The 17,775-nt window shown below is 37.5% G+C and overlaps 1 protein-coding gene across 2 annotated transcripts in view; it reads right to left on the bottom strand.

Moving 5' to 3' along the window:
• The window catches only part of ZCCHC7 (zinc finger CCHC-type containing 7), a 240,560-nt gene that overhangs the window by 177,737 nt on the left and 45,048 nt on the right, over positions 1 to 17,775 (bottom strand). The gene's annotated exons all lie outside the window — the stretch shown is intronic.

The following is a 17,775-nucleotide window of genomic DNA, read 5'->3' as shown; positions in this document are numbered from 1 at the left end:
CACTAAAGGATTATTTACTATTAGGTGGCTTTCCACAGCTCTGCCCCAAAGGGCTTTCACTATTTCAAATGTATTTTCACAAGATCAAACTATTTAGCTCTGGTCTTCTAATGAAGGCTGAATTAATGGAAGGACTTCCTTGCATTACTAGACTGCTGCAAGTGGATAGGTTGAACAGTCTGTGTAAGCTTTATGTCATGGAGTTTTCAGGTTTTCTTCCTTAGGACAGAAATGAAAATAAAATGTTGAATTCCTATCCAGTTTTGATTGGTGTTAGGGTTCATCAACAGGGGGTTGAACCTTACCTTTGGCAACTGCAGGTATAATCCGATTAATTTAAATGGTTATTAATGCCCTCTGGAATTCTAATTGGCCAAGGATGGAGCAGAGGCAGACAGCATGGGGCGGGGGCGGCGGCTGCGTGGGCACAGACATTTTCCCAGAGTTTAAACTCCTATAGAAGCACACCTATGTTAATGCACTTCCAGTAAGTACAACAAACAAAAAAGAAGCTTGTGGAAAACATGTTAGATGTTTGAACTGGACTCCTACTTATGACAAATTAGAAAGACATGAAAATAAGTAGTATTATTTTACACAGGAAAAGATTTAGTTATCATACTTATCTGCAGAGCAAAAATTGCAAAGGATTCCAGTGTCTGAAATGTTTTTCTAAATCTGCCCATTTAATGTACCACAGTCTCATAATGTAATACTTAAATTGTCAAGGATATGATCCAAAATAACATGACACATAAAGAGACAAGAATATCTCATTTTGAGAAAAGATAACTAACAGATGTCAACATAACACAAATGATAAATTTATCTGATATAAATGAATTTATAAATTTATTAAAAAATTTATAATTTATAAAAACTTTAAAAAGAAGTTACTATGAAAATACAAGCAAACACTCTTAAAATGAGTGGGAAGATGGTAAAGCTCTTTCAAAGAAATAAAAGATATAAAGATACAAAAGGAAAACTTAAAAACTAAATACAATAACAAATATGAAAATCCCTTCAGATAGGCTTAAGAGCTGAATAAATATGACAGAGGAAATAGCTAGTGACCCTGAAGACAGAGTAACAGAGAATATCCATTCAGAACAGGGAGACAAAATATTAGAAGGCCAAAAACTTCAGTGAATTATGTGGCATGAACTAGAGATCTATGTTTGGAAATTAAAATTTTGAGGAAATAATGCCTGAGAAGGGCTTCCCAGGTGGCTCAGTAGTAAAGAATCTGCTGCAATATGGGAGGCATGAGTTTATCCCTGGGTCGGGAAGATCCCTAGCGAAGGAAATGACAACCCACTCCTGTATTCTTACCTGGGAAATCCCACGGACAGAGCAGTCTGGCGGGCAGGAGTCCACAGGGACACAAAAGAGTCGGACACAACTTAGAGACACCACAACAACAATGGCTGAAAAATCAAATTTTCATCTTTACTTTTATTACTTAGAGAAGAATAAAACTGGAATGACTGTGAGAATTTCTCATCAGAAACTACAGAGGTTAGAAGGAAATCGAATGACATTTTTAAGTGCTGGTAGAAACGAACTGTAAACCCAAAACTCTATATTCAGGGAAAACATGCTTTCAGGAATGCAGGAGAAAAAAAGATGTTCTCTGGTGAAGAAAAACTAAGAGAATTCATTACCAACAGATCTGCTCTGAAAGAACAGCTACGGAAAATTCTTCAGAGAGAAGCAATAGGACACCAGAACGAAACTGGAACATTAGGAATGAGATGAGCAATGGAAATGGTAATAGTCATTCTCCTCGAGATCTTTAAAATATTTTAGAAAACAGAAACCCAAACAGAACACAAAAACTATATCAAACAACCTCAACTCAAAACAGGGCAAAAAGACAGCTATTTTGCTGCTTGCATCTTTTAAGAAGAGCAACTGTGTAAAAAAATCTGATTTCCATAGATCTTTAACTGCACATTTTCCACATTTTCCTCATTTTCATTGATCCTCTCCTCTCCCGAAGTAGAAACAATGACATCAAAGAGCTTGTAAGTATCTATTTGTGCCTTATACTGTCAAGACCATAAGCTGAAAGAGTTTCTTTCCCCTTTTAGGAGCTGACAAACTATTCAAACCCAACATAAAAGAAACTATATATAATGAGATTAAAACAAATTCTTTAAAATGAGGTCAAACAAAATACACATTTTATGCCAGTAAAATAACAGTGTATTTATTTCATAAAAACAAAAAACCTCAAGAAGATTCCCTGGGCCATTATTTTTGTTTGTCTTATTTTAGAATGCCAAGCTATTCCTGATAGAAAAATATGCTTACCTTTTGGAAGTCAGAGCTCCTTTTGAGTTCGAAACTGGAGAGGAGAGACTATTTTATAAATTCCAGCTAGGTTACTGACGAGGTGCAATTTCAGATACACAAAAACAAACACTTTGAAGAAATGCCAAAATCATCCCCCATAAATTAATTAAAGCCTAATCTTAGAAACAAATCATTTCGTCTTTAATTCATCTTGTTAGTTCTTAAAGATTTTATTCTTGGCCTGCAGAAAAAAGTGACTTTGTTAATATTCTAAGAGTATGAATTTTGTTTACTTTTAAGTAAAATTCATGATATTCCATAATACTAATACATTCTTAAAATGCAGGCAAACTTCAGTTACTGCCAACTGTCCTTGATGTAACACCCTAAAGATTAAACAGTATAATGTCATACATAAATCCTATTATAACATATAATCTCTAAATTACATTCAAAGGGATAAAAATATACTGCATACTAATGAACTTTACATTTTCATGACACCCTTTCATACTGAATGTGCGAATCTAGTTCCTTTGGATGAAAGTTTATCAAAATTCATCTCTCATAGCTTTTAAATAAAATATATTCTGCTTATCTCTGCAATCAGTCACTTTGAAAATGATGTCAGTCTTGGAAGTGGATCAGCATCTCCCGGTTCTCCTGCCCCGAATTTAAGATTTAGTCATGAACTATCCATAAGAGGTGGCAAAGAAAATAAAACTAAAGAAACATCTAAAAATAAAAAATATTAGACTAAACATGTATTCGCAGTATGTTTACAACACACTTTTAATACCGTGAAAAAAATGAAAGGTAAAAGGTTAACAAAAAAGATTCCTTCCCACTCAAAAATTCCACCACAAAAGGGCAAGAGCTCATTTTTCTGAGCAACAAGGATGAGAAATAATACAACCTCCCAAATGTCAGAAATAAACATGCAACAGATTTACTGCATAATACAAGATGTTAAGCAAATTGAAATTCTGAAAATTAAATACAAGGAATACAAACTCCTATTCTCTGAAGTACATTGAATAGTGTTCCTCTCAAAAAAGATATGTCCAAATCCTAACCCCCCAGTACCTGTGACAGATGATGGAAGTAAAGTCCAATGCTGTAAAGAGCAATACTACATAGGAACCTGGAATGTTAGGTACATGAATCAAGGCAAACTGGAAGTGCTCAAACAGGAGATGGCAAGAGTGAACATCAACATTTTAGGAATCAGTGACTAAAATGGACTGGAATGGGTGAATTCAACTCAGATGAGTCAGAAATGCAGTACTTGGATGCAATTTCAAAAATGACAGAATGATCTTTGTTTCCAAGGCAAATTCCATTCAATACACAGTAATCCAAGTCTACGCCCCAACCAACAATGCTGAAGAAGCTGAATGGTTCTATGAAGACCTACAAGCCTTTCTAGAACTAACACCCAAAAAAGATGTCCTTTTCATTACAGGGGACTGGAATGCGAAAGTTGCAAGTCAAGAGATACCTGGAGCAACAGGTAAACTTGGCCTTGGAATACAAAACGAACCAGGGCAAAGGCTAACAGAGTTTTGCCAAGAGAACGCAATGGTCGTAGCAAACACCCTGTTCTAACAACACAAGAGGAGACTCTACACATGACATCACCAGACGTTCAATACCAAAATCAGACTCATTATATTCTTTGCCGCCGAAGATGGAGAAGGTCTCTATACAGTCAGCAAAAACAAGACCAGGAGCTGACTGTGGCTCAGGTCATGAACTCCTTATTGCCAAACTCAGACTTAAATTGAAGCAAGTATGTAAACCACTCGGCCATTCAGGTAAGACCTAAATCAAATCCCTTATGATTATACAGTGGAAGTGATAGATAGATTCAAGGGATTAGATCTGACAGACAGAGTGCCTGAAGAACTATGGATGGAGGTTTGTGACATTGTACAGGAGGCAGGGATCAAGATCATCCCCAAGGAAAAGAAATGCAAAAAGGTAAAATGGTTGTCTGAAGAGGCCTTACAAATAGCTGTGCAAAGAAGAAAAGCCAAAGGCAAAGAAGAAAAGTAAAGCTACACCCATTTGAAAGCAGAGTTCCAAAGAACAGCAAGGAGTGATAAGAAAGCCTCCCTCAGCGATCACTGCAAGGAAATAGAGGAAAACAATAGACTAGGAAAGACTAGAGATCTCTTCAAGAAAATCAGAGATACCAAGGAAACTTTCATGCAAAGATGGGCTCAATAAAGGACAGAAATGGTATGGACTTAACAGAAGCAGAAGATAATAGAAGAGGTGGCAAGAATACACAAAAAGGTGAAAAGTGAAAGTGAAGTTGCTCAGTCGTGTCTGACTCTTTGCGACCCCATAGACTGTAGCTTACCGGGCTCGCCAGTCCATGGGATTTTTCCAGGCAAGGATACTGGAGTGGGTTACCATTTCCTTCTCCAGAGGATCTTCCTGACCCAGGGATCGAACACAAGTCTCCCACATTGCAGACAGATGCTTTACCCTCTGAGCCACTATGGAAGCAGAATACACTTTATACAAAAAACATCTTCAAGACTCACATAACCACAATAGTGTGATCACTCACTTAGAGCCAGACATCCTGGAATGCGAAGTCAAGTGGGCCTTAGGAAGCATCACTACAAACAAAACTAGTGGAGGTGATGGAATTTCGGTTGAGCTATTTCAAATCCTAAAAGATGATGCTGTGAAAGTGCTGCACTCAATACACCAGCAAAAAACTCAGCAGTGGCCACAGGACTGGAAAAGGTCAGTTTTCATTCTCATCCCAAAGAAAGGCGATGCGAAAGAATGCTCTAACTACCGCACAACTGTACTCATCTCACACATTAGCAAAGTTATGCCCAAATTTCTCCAAGCCAGGCTTCAACAGTACGTGAACCATGAACTTGCAGATGTTCAAGCTGGATTTAGAAAAGGCAGAGGAACCAGAGATCAAATTGCCAACTTCCGCTGGATCATCAAAAAAGCCAGAAAGTTCCAGAAAAACATCTACTTCTGCTTTATTGACTATGCCAAAGCCTTTGACTGTGTGGATCACCACAAACTGTGGAATATTCTTCAAGAGATGGGAATACCAGACCACCTGACCTGCCTCCTGAGAAATCTGTGTTCAGGTTAGGAAGCAACAGTTAGAACTGGACATGGAACAACAGACTGGTTCCAAATAGGAAAAGGAGTACGTCAAGGCTGTATATTCTCACCCTGCTTATTTATCTTATATGCAGGGTACATCATGAGAAACTCTGGGCTGGATGAAGCACAAGCTGGAATCAAGACTGCAGTGAGAAATATCAATAACCTCAGATATACAGATGGCACCACACTTATGGCAGAAAGCAAAGAATTAACGAGCCTCTTGATGAAAGTGAAAGAGGAGAGTAAAAAAGTTGGTTTAAAGCTCAACATTCAGAAAATACGATCATGGCATCTGGTTCCATCACTTTATGACAAATAGATGGGGAAACAGTGACAGACTTTATTTTGGGGGGCTCCAAAATCACTGCAGATGGTCACTGCAGCCATGAAATTAAAAGATGTTTGCTCCTTGGAAGAAAAATTATGACCAACCTAGACAGCATATTAAAAAGCAGAGACATTACTTTGCCAACAAAGGTCCGTCTAGTCAAAGCTATGGTTTTTCATGTATGGATGTGAGAGTTGGACTATAAAGAAATCTGAGTGCCGAAAAATTGATGCTTTTGAACTGTGGTGTTGGAGAAGACTCTTAAGAGTCCCATGGACTGCAAGGAGATCCAACCAGTCCATCCTAAAGGAAATCAGTCCTGAATAAGGACTGATGCTGAAGCTCCAATACTTTTTGGCCACATGATGCGAAGAGCTGACTCATTTGAAAAGACCCTGATGCTGGGAAAGATTGAAGGTGGGAGGAGCAGGGGACGAGAGGATGAGATGATTGGATGGCATCACCAACTCAACAGATATGAGTCTGAGTAGACTCCTGGAGTTGTTGATGGACAGGGAGGCCTGGCATGCAGCAGTCCATGGGTCACAAAGAGTCGGACACGACTGAGCAACCTAACTGACCACCTGTGTATGAGACCTTATTTGAAAATATGCTTCATGGAGAGTAGAATTTAAGAGGGCAAGCATATCAGTGGAAAGAACAGTTGAAAGGTTATGCAATAATCCATCAAACAATCATATTCAACTAGGACTATTACAGAAATGATGAGAGATCAGATTCTAGATATACCCCAAAGCTAACTGTTTTTACTGATGCACTGCGTGTGAGAGAAAGAAGTCAGAGATTATTTTAGTGGTTTTTTGCAACTGGAAAAATGGAGCTTCTATTTGCTGAGGTGAAAAAGTACAGGGACTGAGGAGAGACTAGGGAAGCCAAATCCAGACTTCAGATCTGATTTCTTAGGACGTCTATTAAATATGGAAGACTGTCAATTACATCTCAGTAAAGATGGGGTGGAATGGGGAAGCCAGAGCAAATAGTCTAATTTCTCAGGAGAGTCACAGAAATTTATGAAATTTTGTAGAAAATGACTACCGAAGAGAAGCCTGAAGGCCAAGTCCTCTGGCCAACAAAGTTTAAAGATCAGAAACATGTAACACTAGCTAACACATGACACTATGCACCAAGTACTGTTCTCAAAGCTCTGGTACATGTATAAAGTCATTCAATCCTCATAACAAGCCTCGATTGTGTAAGGCAGGAAACTGAAGCACAACAGGGTGGGGTGACTTGCCTAAGGCCTACACAATCAGCAGAACCAAGATTTATAAAGACAAATTAATTTTATACCCTACTCTTGCGCATCGGGCTTCCCTGGCGGCTCAGTCAGTAAGGAATCCCCCTGCAGTGTGGGAGACCTGGGTTCCGTCCCGAGGTTGGGAAGACCCCCTGGAGGAGGCCATGGCAACCCATTCCAGTGTTCTTGCTGGAGATTCCCCAAGGACAGAGGAGCCTGGTGGGCTGCAGTCCATGGGGTCGCAGAGTCGGACTCGACTGAGCGACTAAGCACAGCACAGTACTCGTAAGCATTACCCATACGACATGTCCTGCAGAAAGGATAAACCGAATACTGAATCCTTGGTTTGGCCAGGGCGGGTAGAGGAACCAAGACAGAAGGAAATCTTAAAGCCAAGGGAAAAATGTCAACCTCTGATGATTAATCCAAAAACAGGAATGAGAATGGACCAGAGGATCTAACAAAGTAGAAGTTACTGGGAACACAATATTACTGCCACCATAAACTGATACTCTATTATACTATTTTAAATTTTATAAAGTATCTATAAAAAATTGCCCGTGTGTCTGCTAAGTTGCTTCAGTCGTGTCCGACTCTGTGTGACCCTATGGAATGTATCCCGCCAGGTTCCACTGCCCATGGGATTACAGGCAACAGTACTGGAGTGGGCTGCCAGGCCTAACCTAAATAACATACCCAATTTAATTAACCAGTTTAAGACATCTGATGTATAGATCACTTTATCTCAATTTTCACCAAGTTTATCCCCTTCTATTACTTAAGTAACTCATGATGGAAATTTTTGCCTAAATAAATTTATTCATAATTAATCACTGCTTCAATTTTTAAGTCAAAGATTTACTTATTTAACATCCAATGGACAGAGGCGCGACAGGCTCCATGTGGTCGCAAAGAGTTGGACACGACTGAGGTGACTTAGCACACACGCACAGCAACAGCAAACAATATTAAAATCAGCAATAACTTAAATATAAGACGGCTGCTTCCTTATGCTCTGGAACACCAAAATTAGCATGAGAACTCCCCTCCCCATCTACTACTACTGTAATGATATTAGTAACTACTGATAATCTAACACTGGATCTGATAGTCCTACATGCAAATGAGTCATTTTAATAGCAATTCAATAAAGAATAATTTCATTCATAAAAAACTGTTCAACTTGGCCTCACTTTTTCCTATTTTGAAATGAATCTTAGGCTTATTTCGTTAAGGTAGACTTTCAGTTTCCCTAGGCCCAACAGGTCTACTGTCCAAGGTCATTCCATTTAATTTAAGAAACCCACAAAACAACCCGAGAGAGTTATCAGCCCCAGAATCAGATGTTTGTAAATGCAGTATTTACAAGCTACCCCTTTAGCAAATCAGATACATAAGTCACTGCAATGGACTAGAATTTTAAATAAGTCTGGATATATCATGTTGACTTAAACATTATGTTAAATCTAACTGCCCCAGTGATGGTGACTGCAGCCATGAAATTAAAAGACGCTTGCTCCTTGGAAGAAAAGCTATAACAAACCTAGACAGCATATTAAAAGGCAGAGACATTACCAACAAAAGTCCATATAGGATGGGTTTTCCAGTATTCATGTACGGATGTGAGAGTTGGACCATAAGAAAAGCTGAGCACTGAAGAACTGATGCTTTTGAACTGCGGTGTTGAAGAAGACTCTTGAGACTTCCTTGGACTGCAAGATCAATCCAGTCAATCCTAAAGGAAATCAGTCCTGAATTGGATGGACTGATGCTGAAGCTGAAGCTCCAATATTTTGGTCACCTGATGCAAAGAACTGACTCACTGGAATAGACCCTGATGCTGGGAAAGATTGAAGGCAGGAGGAGAAGGGGATGACAGAGGATGAGATGGTTGGATGGCATCACTGACTCGATGGACATGAATTTGAGCAAGCTCCAGGACCTGGTGATGGACAAAGAAGCCTGGCATGCTGCAGTCCATGGGGACGCAAAGAGGCGGACACAACTGAGTGACTGAAATGAACTGAACTGCCCTGGTAAGAGTATTGATACTATTTCCCTTCTAATCCCAACTACAAAAGGAAAGAATTCCAGAAAGAGGTGTCAGGGGATTCAGGATGAGTACGTGACCAGGAGAGCAGAAACAAAATCCTGCCAAGCTCTACCAGTAAAAAATGGAACACTTCTTGAAGCTCTCCCAGCTCTGGCATTATTTTTTTTTAAACGTTTGACCCATTGATGGAAGTCAACAATGGGAATCTGGAAAACTACTGAATAAAACAGGAAACAACTTACCAGTGATCCAAAACACTGAATCTTTAGATGTCACAGACTGATTCCTAGATTTATCAATTCAGTTAACAACATTATTACACATTAAGTTGCTACATAATAAGATCTGACACAAAAGCACTCAACAAGTGTTAGCTGAACTGACATGAAGATAGAAGGCTTCAGAAATTTACAAAATAACATGCACAATACAGTTATAATGAATTCTCCTAAAAGACTCCATTGAATATCTATTCCTGCAGTTATAAAACACATCTGGAATAAGATAATAAAAGTCCAGTATCTAACTAACAGTGGGCAGGGAAAGGAGAGGCTCAAGGCAAGAGAACAAACCAGGTTTGAGTTTACAAAACTGCCAAAGGGTGAAGAGGAGGGTGGGGGTAGTGTTAAGAGTGGAACACAGCACTGTTGTTAAGTGTGTGGGCCTCGGAGCAAGACTGCTTGGGTTGAAATCCTGAGACTCACACTTACTTAGGGACATCACTTTACCTCTTTATACCTATTTCCTCAACTATAAATGAAACCCTCACTGGGTTGTGAGGATGAAATGAATACAAAGTGCTCAGAAAAGTACAATAAATATTTATTATTAACTCTGAAATTGTACTCATACTTGCCTAGTAACCTGAAGCAAGAATGGATGCTGAGTTGAACCATATAAAGCTATTTTTGTAGATCAAAACACTTTGAATTTATACCATTTTTTAATGATTCAACTGAATATAAAAGAGCGAGCTACTAAATTAAGTTGCTAAGAATGCCAGTGGACGAAAAAGAGAAAGAGATCCACAGACAGAGATGAGACTTGTGGCTACCATGGGGGCAGGGTAGGGAGAGGGACAGACGGGGCGTCTGGGGTGGGTAGATGCAAGCTGTCACACTAGAGGGGGTACACAACAAGGCCCGACTCTTAGCACAGGGAACCACATAGTCTCCTGGGGTAAATCGCAGCGGAGAAGAACATGTTAAAGAAGGAGTGTACACATGTACACAACTGAGTCAGTCTGCAGTACAGCAGAGATTGGCACGTCACCATAAATCAACTATACTTCAGTTTAAAAAGAAAGAACGCCAATGGGACCCAAGGGCTAACAGCTAGAGTCAACCCAGCAGTGTACTCAGCAGCTCCAAAATATAACTGAGGGTAAAGGACTTCTGCAGCATGTTGAAAACAAACCATGTTTCAAATAATAAAGGAGACAATTCTGTATGACTGACCTCTAAGACAACCTATATTTCACAGTGGATTGATTTCGAAAACTGAACTAATATTTTATGTTCAAGTATCTAGTTTCTCTCCTCTGAGTCACAAAAGGAATGCTCTCACAATTTCAAAGGTACACGTGGTGCTATTATTTAATGAATTTTTAAAATCCCTAATTTTGGCAACATGAACATTTTACAAAGCTAATGCTAGTTTATAAGATTGTTAATGCAAAAATGGCCAGGAGACATTTCAAATCAAGCGAATGTATTGTGAGAATACACTTGTGTCTCACAAACATCTGCGGCGGTCTGAGTAGGAAGCTGCTCTTACCTTCCTAAATATTTCCAACAGGGTGTTGCTGCAATTTAACACACTTTCTACAGAGTGCACCTTACAGGCTGTCCACCCTCAAACTGAAACAAGTACACTGAAACCTCAAAAAATGATAGCACAACTTCAAGATAGCCTGTCTTCCACATGCCTGTCTTTGTTCATCTTTTAAATTTCTATAACGCAACTATGGATCTTTAAATGATATATAAAAGCATATAAGTAAAAATAATACTAATATAAAGTACAGCTTAGAGTTAAAGTATACTTCCATGATTAATAGAAATTAAAATTATGCTTAAGGTTTTATAAAAGACTGATAATTATAATTTTACAATATTTTTTAAATCTCAGAAAAAGGCCAGCCTTAAACTTCTACTTCTCATTCTTCTCAGCATCAGATTAAGAACTTACCTATGAAAGAAAAATGAATAATGACAAACTCTTCTGGTAATAATTTCTCTATACACCAGAAATTTATATATTTCCATAACCCTTTTTTGAGATGTAAGTCACACACTGTAAAAATCACCCTTTCAGAGTATAAAATTTTGTGTTTTAATATGATCACCAAGGTGTTCAACCTTGACTTAATTCCAGAACATCTTCCATAAATATCACATCCATTAAAGTCACTCCCCACTCCCATCTCCTCCCAACCCCTGGCAACTATTAACCTGCTTTCTATCTCTATTAATTTGCCTATTTCGGACATCTCATAAATAAAATCATAGAACAGATAGCCTTCTATCTACTTTCTTGTACTCAGCATGTTTTAGAGGTTTATACATGCTGCAGTATTCCTCAGTACTTCATGCCTTTTTATGGCTGAATAACATTCCAGTCTAAGAATATACTGCAATTTATCCATTCATCAACTGATGGACATTTGCATTATTTCCATGTTTTGGTTATTATGAAAAAAAGCTGCTATGAATGTTGTTACTTCACCCCATTTTAAGATACAGCTGCATGACAAAGTTTTGAAGTTTAAAACAAATCACAGAGATACTAGCACAAGTCTTTGAAGACTCTGAAGACCTTGATACAATTTCAAGTAACAGTATATTCTCTTTAGATAGACTCTGCTCTTCTGAGTTTATTCTTTTTCAATAAATATCATCCAATCAAGTGAAATACAGAAAACCTCATTTACCTTTTGCAAATAGATACAAAGTACAAAGAAATCTACAACATAAAATATTCTAAGTTTCTTATGTTGACTTTATCTAGCTTTTTTTTTTAAAAGAAACCTACATGTCTCACATTTCACTTATATATTTAAGTAAGATTAAAGTAATTTGTTACAATGATAGAATTACAAATTTAAGAATATACCAAATATATATATGCTTAACTATCTACATTTTTATGCTTTGAGATGTTCTCCTAAAGCACTATAGCAAAAACTTCTACTAATATCCAGAATTATTCTGATGAATTTGAAAAGATTCGACCTCCAAATATTTATTTTTGCAAATAAAACAACCAAATCATCTAAGATGTCGAAAAACTGACTGAAGGTTAAAATTTACCCCATTTGTTTGGAAGCAAAGACTGATTAACTGTCTTGATTATCTGATTTAAAATATTTTGATATGAATCTCAAATATCTACTTGAAAATATAAACTATAGGATGTTTATTTAAATTATACATAATGTGGCCAAGAACCCCTAATATTACAGCTGTAACCAGAGTTTCCAATACATCAATTCAGTAACTTTTACGCCAATAACATTTTCATTTGCTTTATGACAAAGACAACAAAAATGGTATCAAAACACCACAAAATTAGTTCTCTACAAGTAAGTGACAGGTTCAGAACACTCTATCAAAATAAATTCAAAGCATTAAAAAAAAAATCTTTTTTGAGATTACGGAACTGTATCAGTTTCTTAAAAATAGTTTTTACTCTATGCTAAATATACTAAAAATCATTGAATTGTACTGCTGTTTTACTAGGTATTAGAATTTTTTTATATACCTATTTTTTAAAATGAATTTTACTTGGGACTTCCCTGGTAGTCCAGTGGTTAGGAGTTCATCTTTCAATGCAGAGGATGTGAGTTTGATCCCTGGTCCGGGAACTAAGACCCCCATGTGCCCAAATTAAGACCCAACAGAGCCAAATAAATATTTTTTTAATGAATTTTACTTGGTAAAATTTTAGAGTATATTTATAGAAGTGTGCATTTGAAAATCTACTTCTAATAAGCGCCCATGGGGAAGTTTCATTTAAAAAATGAGCGAGAGACAAACTAGCATTCTACAATTTCTTTTTCTGTAACTTTAACTACGTATTTAAACCAATTAGATCCAGTTTGTTTCATGTGTAGAATATCAAATATACCATGTGCCTAATACTTAATTCGAAGCCAAAAGATATTTACTGAGTGGTCTACTACATGCCTAACGTCATGCTAAGCACTGAGAAAAAATAACCATTCTGGTTTTTCCTATCTTTCTCCCTCCTTGTCTGTCTGGCCTACACATATAATCACTTGATGAAAGATGCCAGCAGGAGAGCACTACCCACCCTCATTTACTACACACTTGACTTAAATTATTCTCAGGGACTCTGAACTCAGAATTCAAATAAATACTAACTATGAGGAAGAATTCACAAGAATCTGTTTCCTGTAGGGCACTCATCACTGAGGGGTAAAATTTTTCTCGTATGCATCATGAAGGAAGATCCTTTTGCCATGTTGTTGGCAAAACTGTCAATCATCTTGATGAGCAGCAAATAAATGAATGCCCAATGATGGGATTCTGTATTATCCTTAAAAAAGAAATCCATCAACTGAACATCAACAGGTAAATGTTTATACTCGACAGCCATCAATTTCAACTATCCATGCAAAGAGACAGGTGAGCTGGACTGGTAAACCTCGAAATTAGAGAAGTATTAATCGTCTGCTTCCAGCCAATATAAACAGATGTTATTTTTAAACAGGGAAAATCATCTCTTCCACTGAAATTTATTTGCAGCAGATAATGTTCTGTTACATTTTTAATCAAGCAGATGAAGTTACATTTAAATTGAAAATCTGCTTCACTCAACTAATCAGGCAAGTAAAATTCAGAGATGATTGAATGGCATTACACAGCACAATATTACGGCAGGTAAATTGGGAAATTTACCTGTCACACCACACAGCGTATTGTTCAGCCACTGCATCTGCAACTTAGAAGCAAAGCGCTAAGACAAAAAGGGAAAGGCATGTTAAACAGACTTATAAATCCATCATATTTTGTGAAAACATTATTAAGGCTGTCAACAAAATAAATAAATAAATAAATGTTTTTTAAAAGAAAAAGGAAAAAGCACAGTTCCTCTCAGGAAATCAATGAAGATTTACATGGGTATGCATATGTTTCATGTAAATAGCATGGCTGGTTATTTTGAAAATCAAGATACATCCCAGGCTAAGGGAAAAAATCAAACATTACATTACAGTAAAAGGCAAAAATCAATGACAGGCATACCCCTGATATTATGTGGTCAAACAAGAAGGGGAAATAAAACACTTTATCAAGAAGTATATAAAACAAGCAACATTACATTGCTTTGTAAAATGACTATGACATCACTTAGTAAAGATCATTAAATTTATATACAACAAAAACACCACATTTTAAAATACTGTCAATTTAAGCCCAGTCCAGTTTATTTTTTTTAATATAAATTTTTTTTTATTTTAATTGGAGGCTACTTACTTTACAATATTGTAGTGGTTTTGCCATACAATGACATGAATCTGCCACGGGTGTACATGTGTCCCCCATCCTGAGCCCCCCTCCCACCTCCCTCCCCATCCCATCCCTCTGGGTCATCCCAATGCACCAGCCCCGAGCACCCTGCCTCATGCATCGAACCTGGACTGGCGATCTGTTTCACATATGATAATATACATGTTTCAATGTCATTCTCCCAAATCATCCCACCCTCGCCCTCTCCCACAGAGTCCAAAAGACTGTTCTATACATCTGTGTCTCTTTTTGCTGTCTCGCATATAGGGTTATTGTTACCATGTTTCTAAATTCCATATATATGCGTTAGTATACTGTACTGGTGTTTTTCTTTCTGGCTTACTTCACTCTGTATAATAGGCTCCAATTTCATCCACCTCCAGTCCAGTTTAGGCAGTTGCAGTTCCCTATACAACTGAAATACTAACATCCAAAAAAAAATCTAATGTCTATCTCAGTTGTTTCTATCCACTGAAACCTAAAATTTACTTCTATGCTTATATTTGTAAATTCAAATACTGTTGCTACAACAGCTGAACTTGTAACATTTACTGTGAATTATTCCAACAGCACATACCAAGTTACACCTTACTTATAATTTAGTTTCATCCTCATAACCTTTGAAATACAGCTGGCCCTCCTATCCACAGGAGATTGGTTCCAGGATCCTTGAAGGACATCAAAATCCATGGATACTCAAGTCCCATATATAGAATAACATAGCACAGTCAGCCCTCTGTATTCATGAATACTCAAGTCCTGTATATAAAACAACACAGTACTGTAGTCAGTCCTCTGTATCCATGCATTCGGCTTCCACATATCCAACCAACAGTGGACTGGACAGCTGGCTGTTTAGAGGCTCACATGCCACCATCATTCGCTTCCCTTTCTTCCTCTTCTGTTTTTTTCCCTCTTTCCTTCTTTTGGTTTTATCTTTCCATTATGAGTAATGGATTTGGACTGGCATGTCCATACCCTGTCACGACACAACAAAAGATGGAAGATCTGTGTGTCTCAACTAAGACTCAGTGCTTCTCATACTGCACAAATATTAGTCTTTGAATCCTACAGTGATTTGTTCAAGTCTGTACATATTTCTTACTTGACTCTGATTTTAAAGTTGGTCAAAAACAGAGGTTCTCAATTTGAACTAACCATTAGACTCAAACATATTGGAGCTTTTTCTATGCTGCTGCCCAGGTCCTAGTTAATCAGAACTCCTGGGCAACAGCAGGTTTTTTTTCTTAAACTCTCCAGATTATCCTAACAGCAGGGAGAACCACTGGTCCAAGGCCTCAGCTCTGCATAAACTGTGGCAGCCCAAACTGATGTGTCTTCCCAAGTACAGCATTCACAGTTATGCTACCACCGTTTGAGGTTTACATTTCTTATGTCTTTTCAGTTCTTCCTGTAAATAGCTTTGGCTTCAAAAGACCTCTACAACTCAGGAACATTATAATGTTTAAATGGCGATAGATTAAACAGTCAGAGGCAGAAGGCAGTGACTGACCTGAGAAGCACTGTTGATGAGAAAGATGCATATTCCAAGGTGAAGACTACAAAAGGTGGATATACTAAGCCACCAGCATAAAAACCTGTATTTCCCAAAGCACAGTGATAGACTATCATTTAAAACTTGATGCTGCTTTTTGTACTGAAGCAACAATCTATGGGGTGACAGAGTTCTCAGGCTAACTTAATAAAAGTGTATTTAACCCTAAAGGCTAAAAAATGTTCATCTGAAGAATGTGAAACTGCCACATTCAGCCATTATATCAATTTCACATAATTCAACCTAATACTTTACATTTTCAATAGAAGACAGAAAAACAGTGATTACAACAATAGTATTTAAACAGAACTAAGAAATTACTTCTTAATTTAATATTAAATATTAACACTTGGCGAAAAGGCTGGCCAGGTCATACGGTCTGTAAGACAGACAATTCTGTTTATTCATAATGAAAGGAACAAAACAGTTTTCTGGGAGACGGAGACACAGGCTATAAAATGGAGAGATGAACTCTGAGGAGTGAGACCAAACTAGCAGAGACAGAGCCGAAGTTTGGAATCCCAGGAAATGAAAGCCAGAGCTGTAGAACAATGAACCAGAGTCCTTAGTTCAGAGTTGCAGCTGCAAGTCAGAGAAGGTTTACACAAGGTTCACACATACATACTTAAGGAGAAAAGAAAAGAACTTTAAAGAGTAAGGAAACATATTCTCAAGGTGAGATGACAAGAAAAACAGACTGGGTAAGGTATCCTAACTAGATCCAGTGAATCACAGAATCTGGTGCTCTTTATTTTTAATTGAAGTACAGCTGACGTATACCATATAAGTTACAGTAAAGAGTAAGGAAACATGTATTCTCAAGGTGAGATGACAAGAAAAACAGACTGCATGAGGTATTCTAACTAGATCCAGTGAATCACAGAATCAGGTGTTCTTTATTTTTAACTGAAGTACAGCTGATGTATACCATATAAGTTCCAGGTGGTACAACATATCAATTCACAACTTTCAAGAGTCATGCTCCATTCACAGTGATTACAAAACAACGGTTACCTGCCCATTGATTATTCATAAATAAAAATATTTACAAAAACAAATCACTTATATATAAAGAATTTTTTTCTATTTCAGATAATTTCCTTAGGATGATGCATCAAAAGAATCAATCACTCTTTAAAGCCTCAGATAATGCCAAAGTATTTCCTAAAAAGTCATGCCTTTCAACATTTCTCCCAAATGTATTGTTTTCCTGTTATGTGGGCTTCCAAAACGTCACTCAGGCTCCCCTCCCTTCCTCCCTGAGCTGCATCCTTAGGAATGTGCCTAAGGATGATGTGTGCCCCCTCTTTGTCCCCACAGCATCCTAAGCATGTTGTGCCTAACCAGAGTGCTTAGTAATCTGCTGCACAATTTATCACTTGTCTCTACCCAATGTGACTACAAATTGCTAGAGAGAACAGAAGAAATCTTTATCTGTGTAGCTCCAGTTCCTTGAATGTAAGTGAGAGTTCAAAAAATGTTTACTGAACTAATAAATATTAACAAATACTATTAAAACATTGTCATGAATGTGTATTACAACAGTTAATGGTTTTCCTGGGTGACTAAGGAATGATGATACCACTGACACATTTA

The sequence above is a fragment of the Muntiacus reevesi genome, chromosome 17, assembly GCF_963930625.1.
Source record: "Muntiacus reevesi chromosome 17, mMunRee1.1, whole genome shotgun sequence".
Lineage (NCBI taxonomy): Eukaryota > Metazoa > Chordata > Mammalia > Artiodactyla > Cervidae > Muntiacus > Muntiacus reevesi.
This window is presented reverse-complemented; position numbering and strand designations above follow the sequence as displayed.